At 46.7% G+C, this 14,787-nt stretch overlaps 1 non-coding gene across 1 annotated transcript; it reads right to left on the bottom strand.

Annotated features, from left to right (window-relative positions):
- Positions 1 to 78: 78 nt before the first annotated feature.
- Positions 79 to 150, bottom strand: TRNAG-UCC (transfer RNA glycine (anticodon UCC)). Its single transcript has one exon. It is a non-coding gene; the product is annotated as a tRNA-Gly (tRNA).
- Between the last annotated feature and the right edge of the window lie 14,637 nt (positions 151 to 14,787).

Here is a 14,787-nt window from a genome sequence, read left to right as displayed (position 1 = left end):
GATTAATCGACCTTAGCTACTGGATCGAAGAAAGCTAGTATCGTGTAACTGTTTTAAAAAAAAGAGCAAAAGGAAAATTGCGTCTGCCGGGAGTCGAACCCGGGTCTATTGCTTGGAAGGCAATTATCCTAACCGTTGGACTACAAACGCCTTGTTGAAGATAATTCCCTATAGTTTTATGTAACCCCTATTACATATCCATAATTTTGCTGCCCATGCATCCCTGATGTAGATTACCTGATCAATTCGATGACCAGACCTTAGCCTAACTCAAGTTTGACTCCCTGTCGCAGCCTCCTTTGTCCTTGTGTGTATTTGAAGTTGAAACCTGGCTTTCCCTTAACAACAGCCGAAACAGTTTCTGGGGTTAGTCTATGAAACGATAAGTTCTTTCTTTCAAAGAGAACCACCTTTGAAATGATTAAGAATAACATAAGTTAACATGCTAGACTTCTTGATATCTTCATAATCGGTTGTAGGAGACACCATGCCTTTGCTATGTGACATGGTTGCCGATTATGACAATATTACTAGCATCGGCATCGGGGAGTAGATTATCGATGATCGCCATGTAATTGTTGGACCCTATTCCTCTGAAAATGAAAAAAAAAAATTGAATTGCTGATGAGATTCAACATGTCTTAATTCGACCTTGCTAACAATGGGAAAAATGCTGTAGAAATACATGTGAAGGGTCCGTAGTTGATGGCAAAAAGGAAAACATAATTCACTTGGTCCTTGTACGAAGGTGTGATTCCTGGGTCCCTAATGCTTGGGTTTTTGCTGTAAGCTTGGAAATAGGAGTTCCTTTGGTTGGAAGTTATTCGCTGGATGATACGAGGATCGGTGATATCATAAGATGAGAGAATAAATTATGATATTTAAAAATTAATGGCTCTAAAAACTTCACAAGATAAATCTATCTCAATTTCTATCTAAATATGCTTTAAATTTATCTAATGTGTCTACTCTACTGTTCAAAAGATATTGTAACATATTTAGGAAGGTAAATTGCAAGAATGTAAATACAGAAGTGTAAATAAGGTAGAGAGAGCAAACTCAGTATAAGAGATTTTTATCCCGTGATACCAATAGCATTAATGTCACCCCCAGTCCACATTGGAGCTCTACTAAGAATATGCTCCTGGTCGGTACCCGGTCACGACAGCCACCAATGTCTCACCACTAACCTCTCTTCCGGTCACTTTCCGCTGTCCAAAATGTCACAGGGGTGGGGCTTCGGCCCTTTCGAGGGAAAGCCGAAGGTTTTATAAAGTGACGCGCTTATGGAAAACTGTGCGATATTATTAATGTCCACCGTCACTTCAGTTACAGTGCCAGTCTATTTATAGTCCATACTCAACCACTCCATGTTATATTTTACAACGTTGCCCCCCTAACTGCCAAATTCCCATTATATTCGAGGGTATTTTTGTATAATCCTAAGAACATTAGTATATTTACAACTTTACCCTCCTCCTCTACCTAGCTCCAGCGGATGCCGCGCCTTCGACTGAGCTCCCGAAGGTCCATTGCGAACGGACCTTCGGCACGCCTTCGACTGGCTTCATCGTAGCGTCGCAAGCTGGACTTCGATCTTCGTCTGAAGGCCCGCCAGAGGCTTCACCTGTCATGATACTCGGCGTCGCGAGTTGGCCTTCCGTTTACTCCCAAAGGCATGAGTTGCTTGCCCGAACGGTATGTTTGTCCTGCATTTCCTGAAATACACAACTGCATCCTTCGTCAGTAAACAATGTTCACTAGAGGTCTTTGACTTACCGTCCAAAGGGGGTGTGTGATACCATTCCCCAACAGCAACCCCCATGGGTAAAGTTCACCTTCGATGGGTCGAACCTGTGAATCTAATGGTACGACCGAACGCCATCCTCTTTTGCCCGTTGAAGACTTTTGGTGACTCATTTTACCCTTTAGTAGTTAGCCCCCTTTTGTTATTCAAATGTTTTTATTTTACTTAGTTGACGATTTTGCCCCCAAGTGACGCTAATGTTCAAAAATGCTAGGTGCCTTCGGTTTGTACTTAACTATCTTTTAAGGCAATGATTCAATTTCCAACACGCACCGATCCAACTATCGTTAGCCTTGTTTTTTACCGCTATATATATACTCTATTCGATACCTCACTTTTTACCACACGAACTCATTGAAACACTTGCTCTCGTACGAAGACTCCCACATCTTGTTCCGAAGCCCTAAGAGATCTAATGGCTCCTAGAGGGAAAACAAGCTGCCTGAAGACATACTGGATTGGGCAATCTAAGGTTGATGAAGAAGTCATGGTTGGACTAATTAAAGAAGGCATGATCAATGATGTTTTGAAGGTCAGACTTCCGGAGGACCAGGAAACTCCAGCACCCGAAGATGATGAGGCCATCGTTTTGAAGGTCAGACTTCCAAGCAGGGCTTCACCTCCCCTGCGACGAGATGGTCCCCAAGGTTTTGAAATTGTTCGAAGTCTACCTCCACCAGCTGAACGCCATTGTTTGGCTTAGTCTATTTGCCTAAGTGGCACGTTTAGAAGGAGCAAAGGCCTCAGCCAGGGCTTGTGCTGTCGCCCACAAACTTCACCACCAGCCGAAGCTGGTTTTCATGTCCAGTGGTTCTACCATTATGTAGACCAAAAAGAGTACCTTGTGTCCAAGTATGAAGAGGTTAAGGGGAACCGAGCCCCAGATGTACTACGGAATGACTCCTAGAGGGCGGCATTCGAAGCCTTCACCAGGTGTATGAAGCACCTGAGCACGTGTGACCTCGTAGATGAGTTCATGGCATCTGGGGTGTGGCCCCTCAGCCAAGGCTGGTCCATCCCAAGATTCGGTGATAAAGGGCCGGAGGGACTCTGTCGTCCCCAGCTTGATTTTAGAGGTTTCTCAGGTATTTTTGTTATCCTGTTCTTAATTGCACTTCGACTTTCTGTCTTTTCCTTACATTATGTGCTTCAGGATAGACTTGACAGTGGGCGAAGTGGAGACCAAATCTATGCTTCTCCTGGGGAAATTCACCCAAGACGAGGCTCAACTTTGCGCTGACCAAGCTCTTGGTCGCTGGCTCAAGCGGATTTTTGATCTATGAGGCCTTGTTTACAAAGACAGGCCGAAGGTGTCTTTGTTGTCATCAGGGCAAGCCAAATGTCTCTTTTGCATTCGGTGTGGGGGCAGGCACTCTTAGCCCCGGATTTCTGGTGGAGAGGTGTGCCACCTTCTTTAAGGTTGGGAAGCACTTTGGCTTTTTCAAGCATTACATAGATATGCATAGGCGCAATTGAGTAACAATTATTTTGCCATAAGGGCGAAGATGTCGACGAAGTATTTATATGCTTCGGACTTTTGCTACGGGTTTGCACCCACCCTAAATCAAAAGGTCGGATTTCTTCCTTTTAGACATTTCCTACCTCAACTTTGATGGCAAGTTCCTGGATCACTTCCACGTGATTGGTGTGCACCCTTCTATCGAAGGGCTGCACCACTTAGATGATGAATTTATGCAATAAATTCTACAGAAGTACACGCTTTTGGGGGGTAATTTCATGTATAGAGGGTTTACAAAGGTTGCTGCCTCGTTAAAAACCTCACACCCAAACGAAGGCTCCCCCTGTGAGGAAAACAGTATAGTACATGTGCATTGTTTTGATTGAAATACAGAATTTAAAATTACATAGATGTAAAGGTGTTGCGTGTACTTCACCCATCAATACGAAGACACCTTTTTAATCTTCACTACACATAAAACTTGCGAACGTTGTCAGCATTCCAAGTGTGCGGAAGCTCTTCCCCTTCGACAACAGCCAGGTGATAAGACCTAGGCCTCAAAGAACTCTTTACCAAGAAAGGTCCGTCCCACCCACTCTGCAATTTTCCCACAACTGAAATATTGGTGACCCTTCACAATACTATGTCTCTAGGAATGAATCCCTTCGGGGATACTTTTTTGTCTCTCCATCTCTTTGTTTCTTCCTGATATTTTGTCAAGTTTTCAACAGCCTGCATTCTAATATCCTCTAGTGCATCCTTTGATATAAATTCTTCACTTTGGGCTGATTCAGCCATGACTCAAAATGATTTATTTGTAAGTTCCTCCGGAGTCATCGCCTCTTCGCCGAAGAGCAAACGGGAAGGCGTGAATCCTGTTGGTCTTGTTACCACTGTCCTCACTAAACACAAAAACCTTCGGCAACTCTTCAACCCATTTTCCTTTTGGCAGACCTTACAAACATATTGCGACACCATTTAAGAAGATGCCATTCACCCTCTCCACAGCTCCATTTGATTGTGGGTGATATATTGACGCGAAGTGGACTTTAATTCCAAGGCCTTCGCAGAATTCCCTGAACCCTTCGCTGTCAAATTGTGTGCCATTATCAACCGTTACATCGCGAGGGATGCCGAAGCGGCAGATGACATTTTGCCACAAGAATTTTTGGATATTTTTTGGTGTTATGTTCACCAGCAGCATTGATTCCACCCATTTAGAGAAGTACTCGACTGCGACAACAACATAGCGTAAATTTCCTAGGGCAGCTGGTAATTGTCCAATAATGTCAATTCCCCAGTGCATTAAGGGCCAGACCGGGGGTATGAGTTGCGTCTTTGTCGAAGGACTTCATGCAACTTCAAATTATGGACTCCGCATCAGAGATTGCCTTCGGCCATAACAATTTTATAGTTTCTGGCTCTTTGTGCCATACGCTTCGCCTCGACATTATCTTCGGGCCCGTAGTATCCCCAAAGGTATGCCATTATAGGAGAGTGCCAACCTTTGCTCTCAATGACGGTGACAGAACGTGTCACCTGCAAAGGGGCCTCGACAGCTAGCACCTTCAACTTTTGATAAAAACATCCGACAGAATTGGCAGATGTTGCGCCGTGGCCTTTGCGAGGTCATCGACCTCAAAGTTGTCATTTCTTGATATGCTTTTGAATGTAAACCCCAAGAAATGCTTTTCCATGCTTCGCACTACTATCATATACTTTACCAGTTCTGGCTCCTTCGCCTGATATGTCTTGTCAATTTGGCTCGCGGCCACCTTAGAGTCTGTCTTGACTAGGACCCTTCGTGTGCCCAATGCATGCACCTTACGAAGCCCAAGGAGAACTGTTTCGTACTCTGCGACACTATTTGTCTACCAAAACTCAAGCCTGACAGCGTATCACAACTTTAATCCCGAGGGTGAAGATACTACTGCTGCCACACCATTACCCAAAACCCCCCAGGCTCCATCACAATACATGATCCATACTGGGTCTGATGGGATTTACTCTTGAGCTTCGGCCTGCGGCGTCCAATCTGCCAAAAACTCCGCTAGCACTTGAGATTTTATCGCCATCCTTGCGACGAAGGCCAACATGAAAGGCGTAACCTCTGGAGCCCATTTTCCAATTCTTCCTGTAGCTTCATGAATTTCAAACATGTCGCGAAGGGGTAAGGAGGTGGGCACTGTTATCTTGTGAGCTGTGAAATAATGGCGAAGCTTTCACGATGCCATATCAGCACGTAAGCCATCTTCTCCATCTCAGAGTAGAACCTCTTCGGCCCCGCCAAAGCCTCCGACACATAGTATACCAAAAATTGCTGCATTTTTCATTTAAATGCCTCTCTTGCACAAGTACAACACTTACTGTCGAAGGAGATGCCGCTATGTACAACAACTCAGCCTTAGGATCTGGGCTAGAAAGTGTTGTTAGCTCCGTCAGATACTTCTTTAACTCATTGAAGGCATTCTGCTGCTTCGCACCCATTTGAAAGAGTCAGAGCCTTTAAGTGTTTTGAACAAAGAAAGGCTTCGCTCGTCGGATCTTGCGATGAACCGGTTTAGAGCTACCAATCTTTCTGCTACGTGTTGTGCTTGTTTCTTGCTATGGGGAGGTCTCATGTCAAGTATTGCTTGAATTTTCTGAGGATCTACTTCGATGCCCCTTTTTGAGACCAAGAAGCCCAGCAACCTCCCAGATCGTACACCAAATGCACATTTTTTTGGGTGTAGCTCTAATCCTGCACTTCATAGACTTTCAAAAGTTTCTCGAAGATCATCGAGGTATTTGTCCTCTCTATTGCTTTTTACCACTATATCGTCAACGCATGCAGAGATATTTTGATGATTTTAGCACTATCTGGACCAATCTAGCGAAGGTGGCACCAGCATTCCGAAGGCCGAAGGCCATCCTTACAAAACATTATATACCAAAGGAAGTTCTGAAAATTGTTTTTTCCTCATCCTCGTTCGCTATCCAAACCTGATGGTAACTCTAATATGCATCCATAAAGCTCAACATCCAGCCACGGAGTCCACCAATTGATCAATGGGTGGCAAAGGAAAGTCATCCTTTGGACAAGCTCTGTTAAGGTCTGTGAAACCTACACACATTCTTCATTTGCCATTATTTTTCTTAACTAGCACCGGGTTGGCTAGCCACTCTGAATGCAATACTTCGCGTACTACCCCGGCGTCAAGTAGCTTCTGCACCTCAGCCTTCGCTGCATCTTCTCTCTCTTTTGAAGCCTTCTGAAGCTTTTGCTTCTTTGGCTTCGTATTCGGGTCGACATTTAGAGTATGTTGAATGATCTCTCTATTTACTCCTTGCAAATCCTTTGGAGACCAAGCGAAGACATCTTCGTTGTTGTGAAGGAACTGTAGCAACCTTTGCTCAGCTTCCTCTGTGATCTTTGCCCCGATGACAACTGCTTTGTCTGGCCTGTCTTGACATAGCAGCACCTTCTTGGTCTTGCCTTCGGGCCTAGCCTTCGTCGCCCGTTGTGTCTGCAACTGTTCTTCACATTCTTCAGGATTCATCGAAGGTTCTGCTACTAGATGCACATTTTGTCTGCCCGGAGTATTTTCCACTTTAATTCTATAGTCCACTTGTTGATCTCTGAACACCGTTATGACACCCCTGAGACTGGGCATTTTCATGCACAGATACCCATGGTGCGGTATTGCTCTGAATCTATTCAAGACTCCCCGTCTGAAAATTGCATTGTAAGGATAGATGATATCAACCACATCGAAGATAATATTCTCCGTCTGAAAGTTTGACCCATCGCCAAATGAATCTGGTATCTCTATTTTTTCCAAAGTATTAATTGCCTTCCCCCCGAAGCTTAGCAGCAGGGACCCAGCTTGTCAAAGTTCATTTCGTTGCATGCCCATCCTATCAAAAGCGTTGATGAATATGATGTTTGCCACGCTTCCGCCATCTATGAGGATTGTGTGCACTTCATTTCTTAAAATGTTTGCGGTGATGACAAAGGCGTCCGTATGCGGGTAAGCTAGGATCCTCATGTCCTCGTGTGAGAAGGTAATGGGTACATGAGACCACTTTGAATGGACATAAGTAGGTCCTATACCCACATGGTTAACCCTTTGCACATATTCTTTTTGTTGTTTCTTTGACTCAGTTTCCTTATTGGATCCTCCAGTGATTGCCAACACAATATTGAATCCATGATTTACTGTGTTCATCGATCTGCTAGCTTCTAGAGGGGCTTCGATTGTAAGTCTTGGCGGAGGGGGTGGGAGTTGTGCTTGGAAAGTTGTTAGTTGACCAAAGGTCTGGTCCAATAGAGCCGAAGGCACGGGAGTATACTATGCCATTGCAGCCATTGGTCGCCACTAATTAGCGAACATTGTGGGGTTTGGGCTGCATGTTTGATTGAATTCCCACGCGTCGCCCTTCCTGAAATGTGTGGCATGCTGCACGACTTTTGCAGAATTGAAATGTTGTTTCCCTAAGCTTTTTTCGTGGCTATGACCTACGGGCACTTCTTAGTCCTATGACCAGCACCTTGGCCATGCAACTCACTTTATAGTGTGGTCAGGTCCCACGGAGCCCGTCCTCCTCGACCCCCTTGGCCTCCATGGCCTTTACCACTTCGGCCGCCTCGAGTACCCTCGCCTTGTGTTTTGATGAACTCTTGCACGACCTTGATCGGTTTGGAGTCTATCTGGTTTATGTGTTTTTGCTTTATGCATTCAAATGCTTTGGTTTTTCATATGCTTTGGCCTATCCCTCGATTGGCCAGCGTTTGCGTCCCTGCTTGATAAATTTGGCTTCAACATTTTAGACACTGCCAGCTCACTTTTTCTCCGAAGGTAATCCATCTCAGACCTTGCATACTCCTCCATCTTGTTGAGGAGCTTCTGTACTCTCTCCAGCCTCTTGCGTGTAAGCATTCCTACCAAAAGTCTTCCTATGATGCCCTGGATAGCGGCATCGATGATGGTATCTTCGCTCAAGCCCTTCGCCTAGCAGCGAACATGCACAATGCAACGTATATAGCTATGCGGTGTCTTCGTTGGCTATTGCTTGACTGCGAAGAGGTCGCCAGTGGTAACCTTCTCTGCTCGATTACCTTGGAAATTACTATAAAGGGCACTACGCAACTGCTCCCATGAGTAAATGGATCCTAGAGGCAAAATGGAGTACCACGACCTCTCTATCCCCTTGACTGCCAACACAAATGCCTTTGCCAGTGTTGTGTAGTCTCCCCCAGTGGATACAACTACTATCTCGAAACTCATAATGGATTCCTTTGGATCTGACCCTCTGTCAAACATTACCACCCTAGGCATCTTGAAGCCCGGAGGCCAGGGCTGGTTCTACAAGTCGACAAAGAGTGGTGATTATGGGTCTCCTGTGCATGACCTAAGGCGAATATCCTGCGTTGGCCGTGTTTCAAATGCTGATGGAGGGGTCATCATGTGATGACCGTTCATCTCCCCGTTGCAACATGTTAATCTCTTCTTGCATTTTCTCCAGGGTTCTTCTGGCTTCGTCGGCTTGTCGGCGGTACTCTGCGGCCTTCCGACTTGCTGCCAAGCTATCCAATATGCGTTTTTTCTGCGCAATTTGCCTCTCCAATTCTTCGGCTTCTAGCCTGGCCGATCTTTCCTCTTCGGTTTCTTCTTCTTCTTCTTCTTCTTCTTCTTCTTCATACCCTCCTAGATTACCGAGGTTGTCGAAGTTGTCAACAAGATGTGCTTTCCCTCTTTCTTCTGTCGAAGCTTCAAAGCAAGGGCGAAGGTTAGCTTCCACTCTTTGCATTGTTGCAGTTGCATCTTCTTGGAGAATGTCTTCATGACGAACTTTGCCATCGCCTAGGGCCACCACAGTCACAACATCTTGTCCTAGCTAGACGCCGTCAGCTCTACCGATCAAAGTGTTAACTGGCTCCATCGCCGAAGGGAGTGTTTCGGCCGATTCCCCCACTGAAATCGGCTGCTCCGGCAACGTTGCCAATGTATCGAGTGGCTTAGGCTTCTTTTTGGGTGGCTTGTCTTCGCTATGTTCGATCCCTACGGGCAGTGCCAACTGTTGGTGACTAAGTTACCAAACACAGGGGTGGGGCTTTGGCCCTTTCGGGGGAAACCCGAAGGTTTCATAAAGTGACGCGCTTATGGAAAATTGTGCGATATCATTAATGTCCGCCGTCACTTCAATTACAGTGCTGGTCTATTTATAGTCTGTACTCAACCACTCTAAGATATATTTTACAACGTTGCCCCCTAACTACCACATTCCCAGCATATTTGAGGGTATTTTGGTACAATCCTAAGCACATTAGTATATTTACAACTTTACCCTCCTCCTATACATGAGCTCCGGTGGACACCGCGCCTTTGACTGAGCTCCCAAAGGTCCATTGCGGACGGGACCTTCAGTGCGCCTTCGACTGGCTTCGTCGTAGTGTCGCGGGCTGACTTCGGTCTTCATCCGAGGGCCCACCAGAGGCATCACTTGTCATGATACTCAGCGTCACGAGTTGGCCTTCGGTTTACTCCCGAAGGCATGAGTCGCTTGCCCGAAGGGTCTGTTTGTCCTATATTTCCTGAAATACCCAATTGCATCCTTCGTCAATAAACAATGTTCACCAGATGTCTTCGACTTACCGTCCAAAGGGGGCGTGTGATACCATTCTCTAACAATAAGCATGTTAGTCTTATCGACTATGTTGACATTAATCACCAAAATCATATACATGCCCTAAAGATGTTCCACTACAATCTTTCTAAGAGCATGTTCGCTACAATATCCCCCTTTCTGGTGATTGATGACAACATAAACGATATCAAATGTAAGGCTAGTGTTATGAAAGGAATCTACTACTAATAAACTTATCATATGATAAACATACACTAGATATTACAATAAATTGAAATAAGTATATGCTATCCTAGACAAGGCAAAGCAACTAGATACAACACAAAATGCACGAACAAGAATCTAGCTACTATTACCTCTTTTACCTTTGGATGAGGGATGTTGGGTATATGATGATCATAATCTTTATTTATGCACCCAAACTTCTACACTTGGGTTCTTTGCTTAAATCTTCACATCATTTTGTGTGCCAAGTCTCTAACTCTTCGAGCCGACTTGTGGACTTCAAGTCTTCTTTGGAACCCAAATCGATTTGACCCTTTCATATTGGTGATGACTTCTTTGGGCACCCCAAGAGGTTGGTTCCACCCCCGGTCCTTTCTCCCAACTATTTGTGTAACCACTTTGCCATTGTTCTTCTTCTTGAACTTGTAGTGGTTGCTCTTGATCTTAGTCTTGTAGTTGGGTTTGGTGTATATGTTGAAGGTCTTATTGTAGAGGTTCATGATCTTCTTCTTCTCCTTGATCTCCTTCTTAACTTGCTTGCATTGGAAGGACTTATTGCCTCCTTGGTGGCACTTGAAGCATATCACGGTGGACCCCTCCGTAAGCTTTTTCACCATGTTAGCATGGTTATCTTGAGTAGGTTGGTCATAGTTTTTGCCTTTTAATCTTGCCAAGTTCTTCTTGAGCTTCTCCACTTCTTGCTTCAGCTCATCATTCTCTTGTGTAATGAGTTCATTATATAGTTCTACAATAACATTCTCAATGCATGTCGCATTGTAAAAGGGTGAGCTAGATAAATCAATCAAATCATCACAAGAAGTGGAAGATCTACCTTAGATTTGAAATTAAAGAGTGAGGTAGATTGCTTCACAGGGGCCTTAATTTGATATTCAATGCACTCAAATTTAGCCTTAAGCTCTTCACGCTCCTTGTTTAGCAAATTAAATTTTCTTAATAATTGTTCACAATTAGAAACAAATATAGCATGAATGTCATTAAGTGCATTGAGTTTTTTAAGCTCTTTTGATTGTTTCTTAAGGGACTTTTGTTTCTCATTGATCAAATCAAGATGTTCTTCTTGAGAGGGTAAATACTCATCGGATTCATCATCACTTATATCTCTTTTCATACCTTTGGCCATAAGGCCCTTGTATGATGACTTGCGTGATGACGACTTGCGTGATGATGATCTTGAGTAAGAGCTTCTCTTGGAGGAGTGAATGATGAGGCTCTCATCACTTGAGTTTGAATCTTCATCTTCACTCACCCATCTTCCTATGCTTGCGATTGCTTTGCTTCTTCCTCCTGTCTCCCTCTTGTTCTTGGTCTTCTTCTCTTTCTTGATATGATCAATTGTTTTGACCAAGTCTTAAATCAAGATTGGATGATCAACATTGGCATTGATCCTCTTCATGTTCTTCTCCAATTTTGAGAAGAGCTTAGTCATTTTATGATCAATTTCTTCATCGCTTGATGTGCTTTGATCATCTTCTTCATTGCTTTCTTCTTTTTTATCATCACTATTTTCACTTGAGCTTGACTTTTGCTCTTGTCTCATCATTCTTACCTTTATATGTTGACATTGAGCTTGCTTACTTGTGAAAGTAAGGTTTTTGGTGTCGGATGAGGTAGAAGCTTCAACCGTGATGTTCATTGTCATCTTATGGGCAGTGATCTTGCTTAGAACTTAGCTTAGAGTCATCTTGCTCACGTCATGATTATCGTAGATGATGGAGACAATTAGTTTGTACTTTGGAAGAAGAGCTTGAAGTATTCTTCTCACCACTTGAGAATCTTTGATTTGTGTCAAACCTAGCCAATTGATCTCATTGACAAGAATATTCAAACTTGAGTGCATGTCATTAGCATTTTTATAGGGTAGCTGTTTGATGTCATTAAGCTTAGTCACAAGCGCATGATATTTCTCATTGTGCACATCCTTTGTGCTTTCATGTATTTCAATGAGACTAGTCCAAATACCATGTGCATTACTGAGAGAGTAAACACGATTAAATAAATCAATATTTAAAGATGATAAAAGAATATTCTTCGCCAATACATCTAATTGCCTCTCCTTGTTAGTGATACGAGGTATCATCCCTTCCTCGGTGACCCTCCAAATATCTAAACCTCGGGCTTGCAAATAAGAAGACATTAGAATTTTTCAACAGAAAAAGTTTGTGCCATCAAAAAGTGGAGCACTATGGGTATCTATCCCAACCCCGGACGTCATAACTATAGGCGGTTAAACCTAATCAAGAGCATGAGACTGATACCAATTGTGAGGATCGGTGACGTCCTAAGAGAGGCAGTGAATTAGGATACTTAAAAACTAATGACTCCAAAAACTTCACAAGATAAACTGTCGGTGTATCAGGAACCGGGGGTCCCTGAGTCCCGAGGCCAGGCCAGCCGTCCGCCACGTGTCACCATCCCGCGAGGTCCTTCCTGCGGGATGAGGAAAGTCTAAGTTCCGGGAGAAGGTGTTCGGGGCCACAGTCTCTGGTCCCCGAGCACCCCAGTTCCCCGATGACCCCAGAGTCTAAGTACTGGGAAGAAAGTGCTCGGGGAGGTGCCCGGTCATCCCCGAGCACCCTAGTCCCCCGATGATCAGAAGGGCTAAGTTCTGGGATAGAGTGCTCGGGGACTGCGCGCAGCAGTCCCCGAGCGCACGGTTCCCCGAGGGCTAGTGCGAAAGTGCTCGGGAGAGAATGCTCGGGGCTGCACGTGGCAGCCCCCGGGCTCTCGGTTCCCCGAAGGCTCGTATAGGGATAAGCATTCCCGGGAGAGAGTGCTCGGGGAGGTGAACAGTACCCCCGAGCACCCGGTACCCTGAAGACAAAGATAGGCATTCCCGGGAGAGAGTGCTCAGGGAGGTGAACGGTACCCCCGAGCACTCGGTTCCCCGACAACCCAGAGAGGCCCCCAAGGGGCCCACCGACGAGGTGTCCGCCCGTCAGAGGTCCAAGGCCGCATTAAATGAGCGCGCATGGCCTGTCATATCCAACTGTTCCCGCCGCAGCGTCAGTTCCTGCCATGCTTTGGCAGAGGGACGTGGGGCTATTAATTGCACGGGTCTCGTCCCGTATCATCCGGTGTATCTCGGGATAACGTTGCCAGGATCAAGGCGTTCGGCCTGCCGCCTTGCCGTGGCAGAGGAACAAGACAGGGCGGGCACGCCAGGTGGCTCTGTGGCTGCCCGGTGGGCCCTCTCAACGGCGCCCGTTGCCAAGGCGTCCACAGTGACAAGTGAACGAACGCGCGCCGCGTTTTTCGACCGCCCCAGTCACTTCTTCCAGAGGAAATGATGACGCCTTTCTTAGTCGTGGCGTCTTGGAACTTGTGCCCCTTCCTTCCCGTTCGGGGTATGTCGCGGTCGGCGAGTGCATAAAAGGGTCGGCACACAGGGAAAAGGAGAGATCAACAAGCCCAAGCAGTCAACCGTGCCGCAACCAACGAAGAAGAGACCGTAAGCATCAGGCACAGAAGCACCGAGAACAAAAACCATAGTCCCTGCCCAAGAGCAAGGGGCTTCAAGCTCTTAGTTAGACACAATATTCTTGTAACCAGCTACATCCTTGAGGGATCTCCCTCAGGATAGTTATTGCATCCATACAGGAGTAGGGTATTACGCCCCCGTGCGGCCCGAACCTGTCTAAACTCCGGTGCATTTACTTCCCTTTGCATTAGGTCGATCATTCCCCACCACCGGCCGTTGCATTTACTTCCACTTCCATTTATTTCTCCGATGAACTTATTCAGGATCATCCCCCCAGCTGAATCTCTAAAAAGGGGTCTCTCGGGATCCCTGCGACAGGAGTTAATCCTCCGACAGCTGGCGCGCCAGGTAGGGGGGAACATCCCTGAATCTATTCGTTTGTTTTCTTCCGTAGGAAAAAATGGTCGGTGGACACCGTCTCTAGCGTTCTGGCTCCACTTCTAGTGAGGAAATGCTGCCCGACGTCCAGGAGGCCCCAGTTGCTGCTGCGTCCCAGCAGCAGCCACTATCTGCACGCGCGGCTTTCCCCTCCCAAGGGGACCGGGGCGCTGGGCCCAGCAGGACCACCGCCGCCGCCGCTGGTGCACCGTCCGACCCCCAGCAGGTGGTCGAAACCTCGGCCGCCAGGTCCGCCTCTGGACAGCGCCAGGTGCCTCTGCGGCGTAGGCTCGCCTTCGGCGAGGCTGGCCCCGAAAGTGCGCTACTTGCGGCGCACGCTCTCCTCAGGCATCCGCCTGTCCAGGCAACGCCGAACACTCTGGAAGGCCGCTGGATCCAAGACGTCGCCACCCTGGTCAGCACTGCTCGCCGCCAGGTGCTGGCCGGGAGTTCTCGCGCCACCACCCAGCGTGGCGCTGCCAGAACCGGCTCATCAACGGGCAATGTTCACACGGGCCGGGGGGCCTCCAGGCGGAGCGCCACCCCCCTGGCCGCGTCCGAAGCCCAGGACCTCCGCTTGCGTCTCAACAAGCGGAGGGGCCACGAAGATGCGCATGTCACCCTCGAGCGCCAGCGGGAAACCCGGCAGGAGGCCGAGGCAGAGGATCAGGCGTCCTCTTTCCCGGCCCACGATCGCCAGGAATCCCCGGCTCGCCGGCATTCACCACCAAGGACTGCCACTCGCGCCACGAGGTACGGCACCGGTTGCCGTGCCTTCACCACTGAGCTCCG

This window comes from Phragmites australis, chromosome 7, assembly GCF_958298935.1.
Source record: "Phragmites australis chromosome 7, lpPhrAust1.1, whole genome shotgun sequence".
Taxonomy (NCBI): Eukaryota; Viridiplantae; Streptophyta; class Magnoliopsida; order Poales; family Poaceae; genus Phragmites; species Phragmites australis.
Note: the sequence above shows the minus strand (reverse complement) of the source record. Positions and strands in the feature narration are given on the sequence as shown.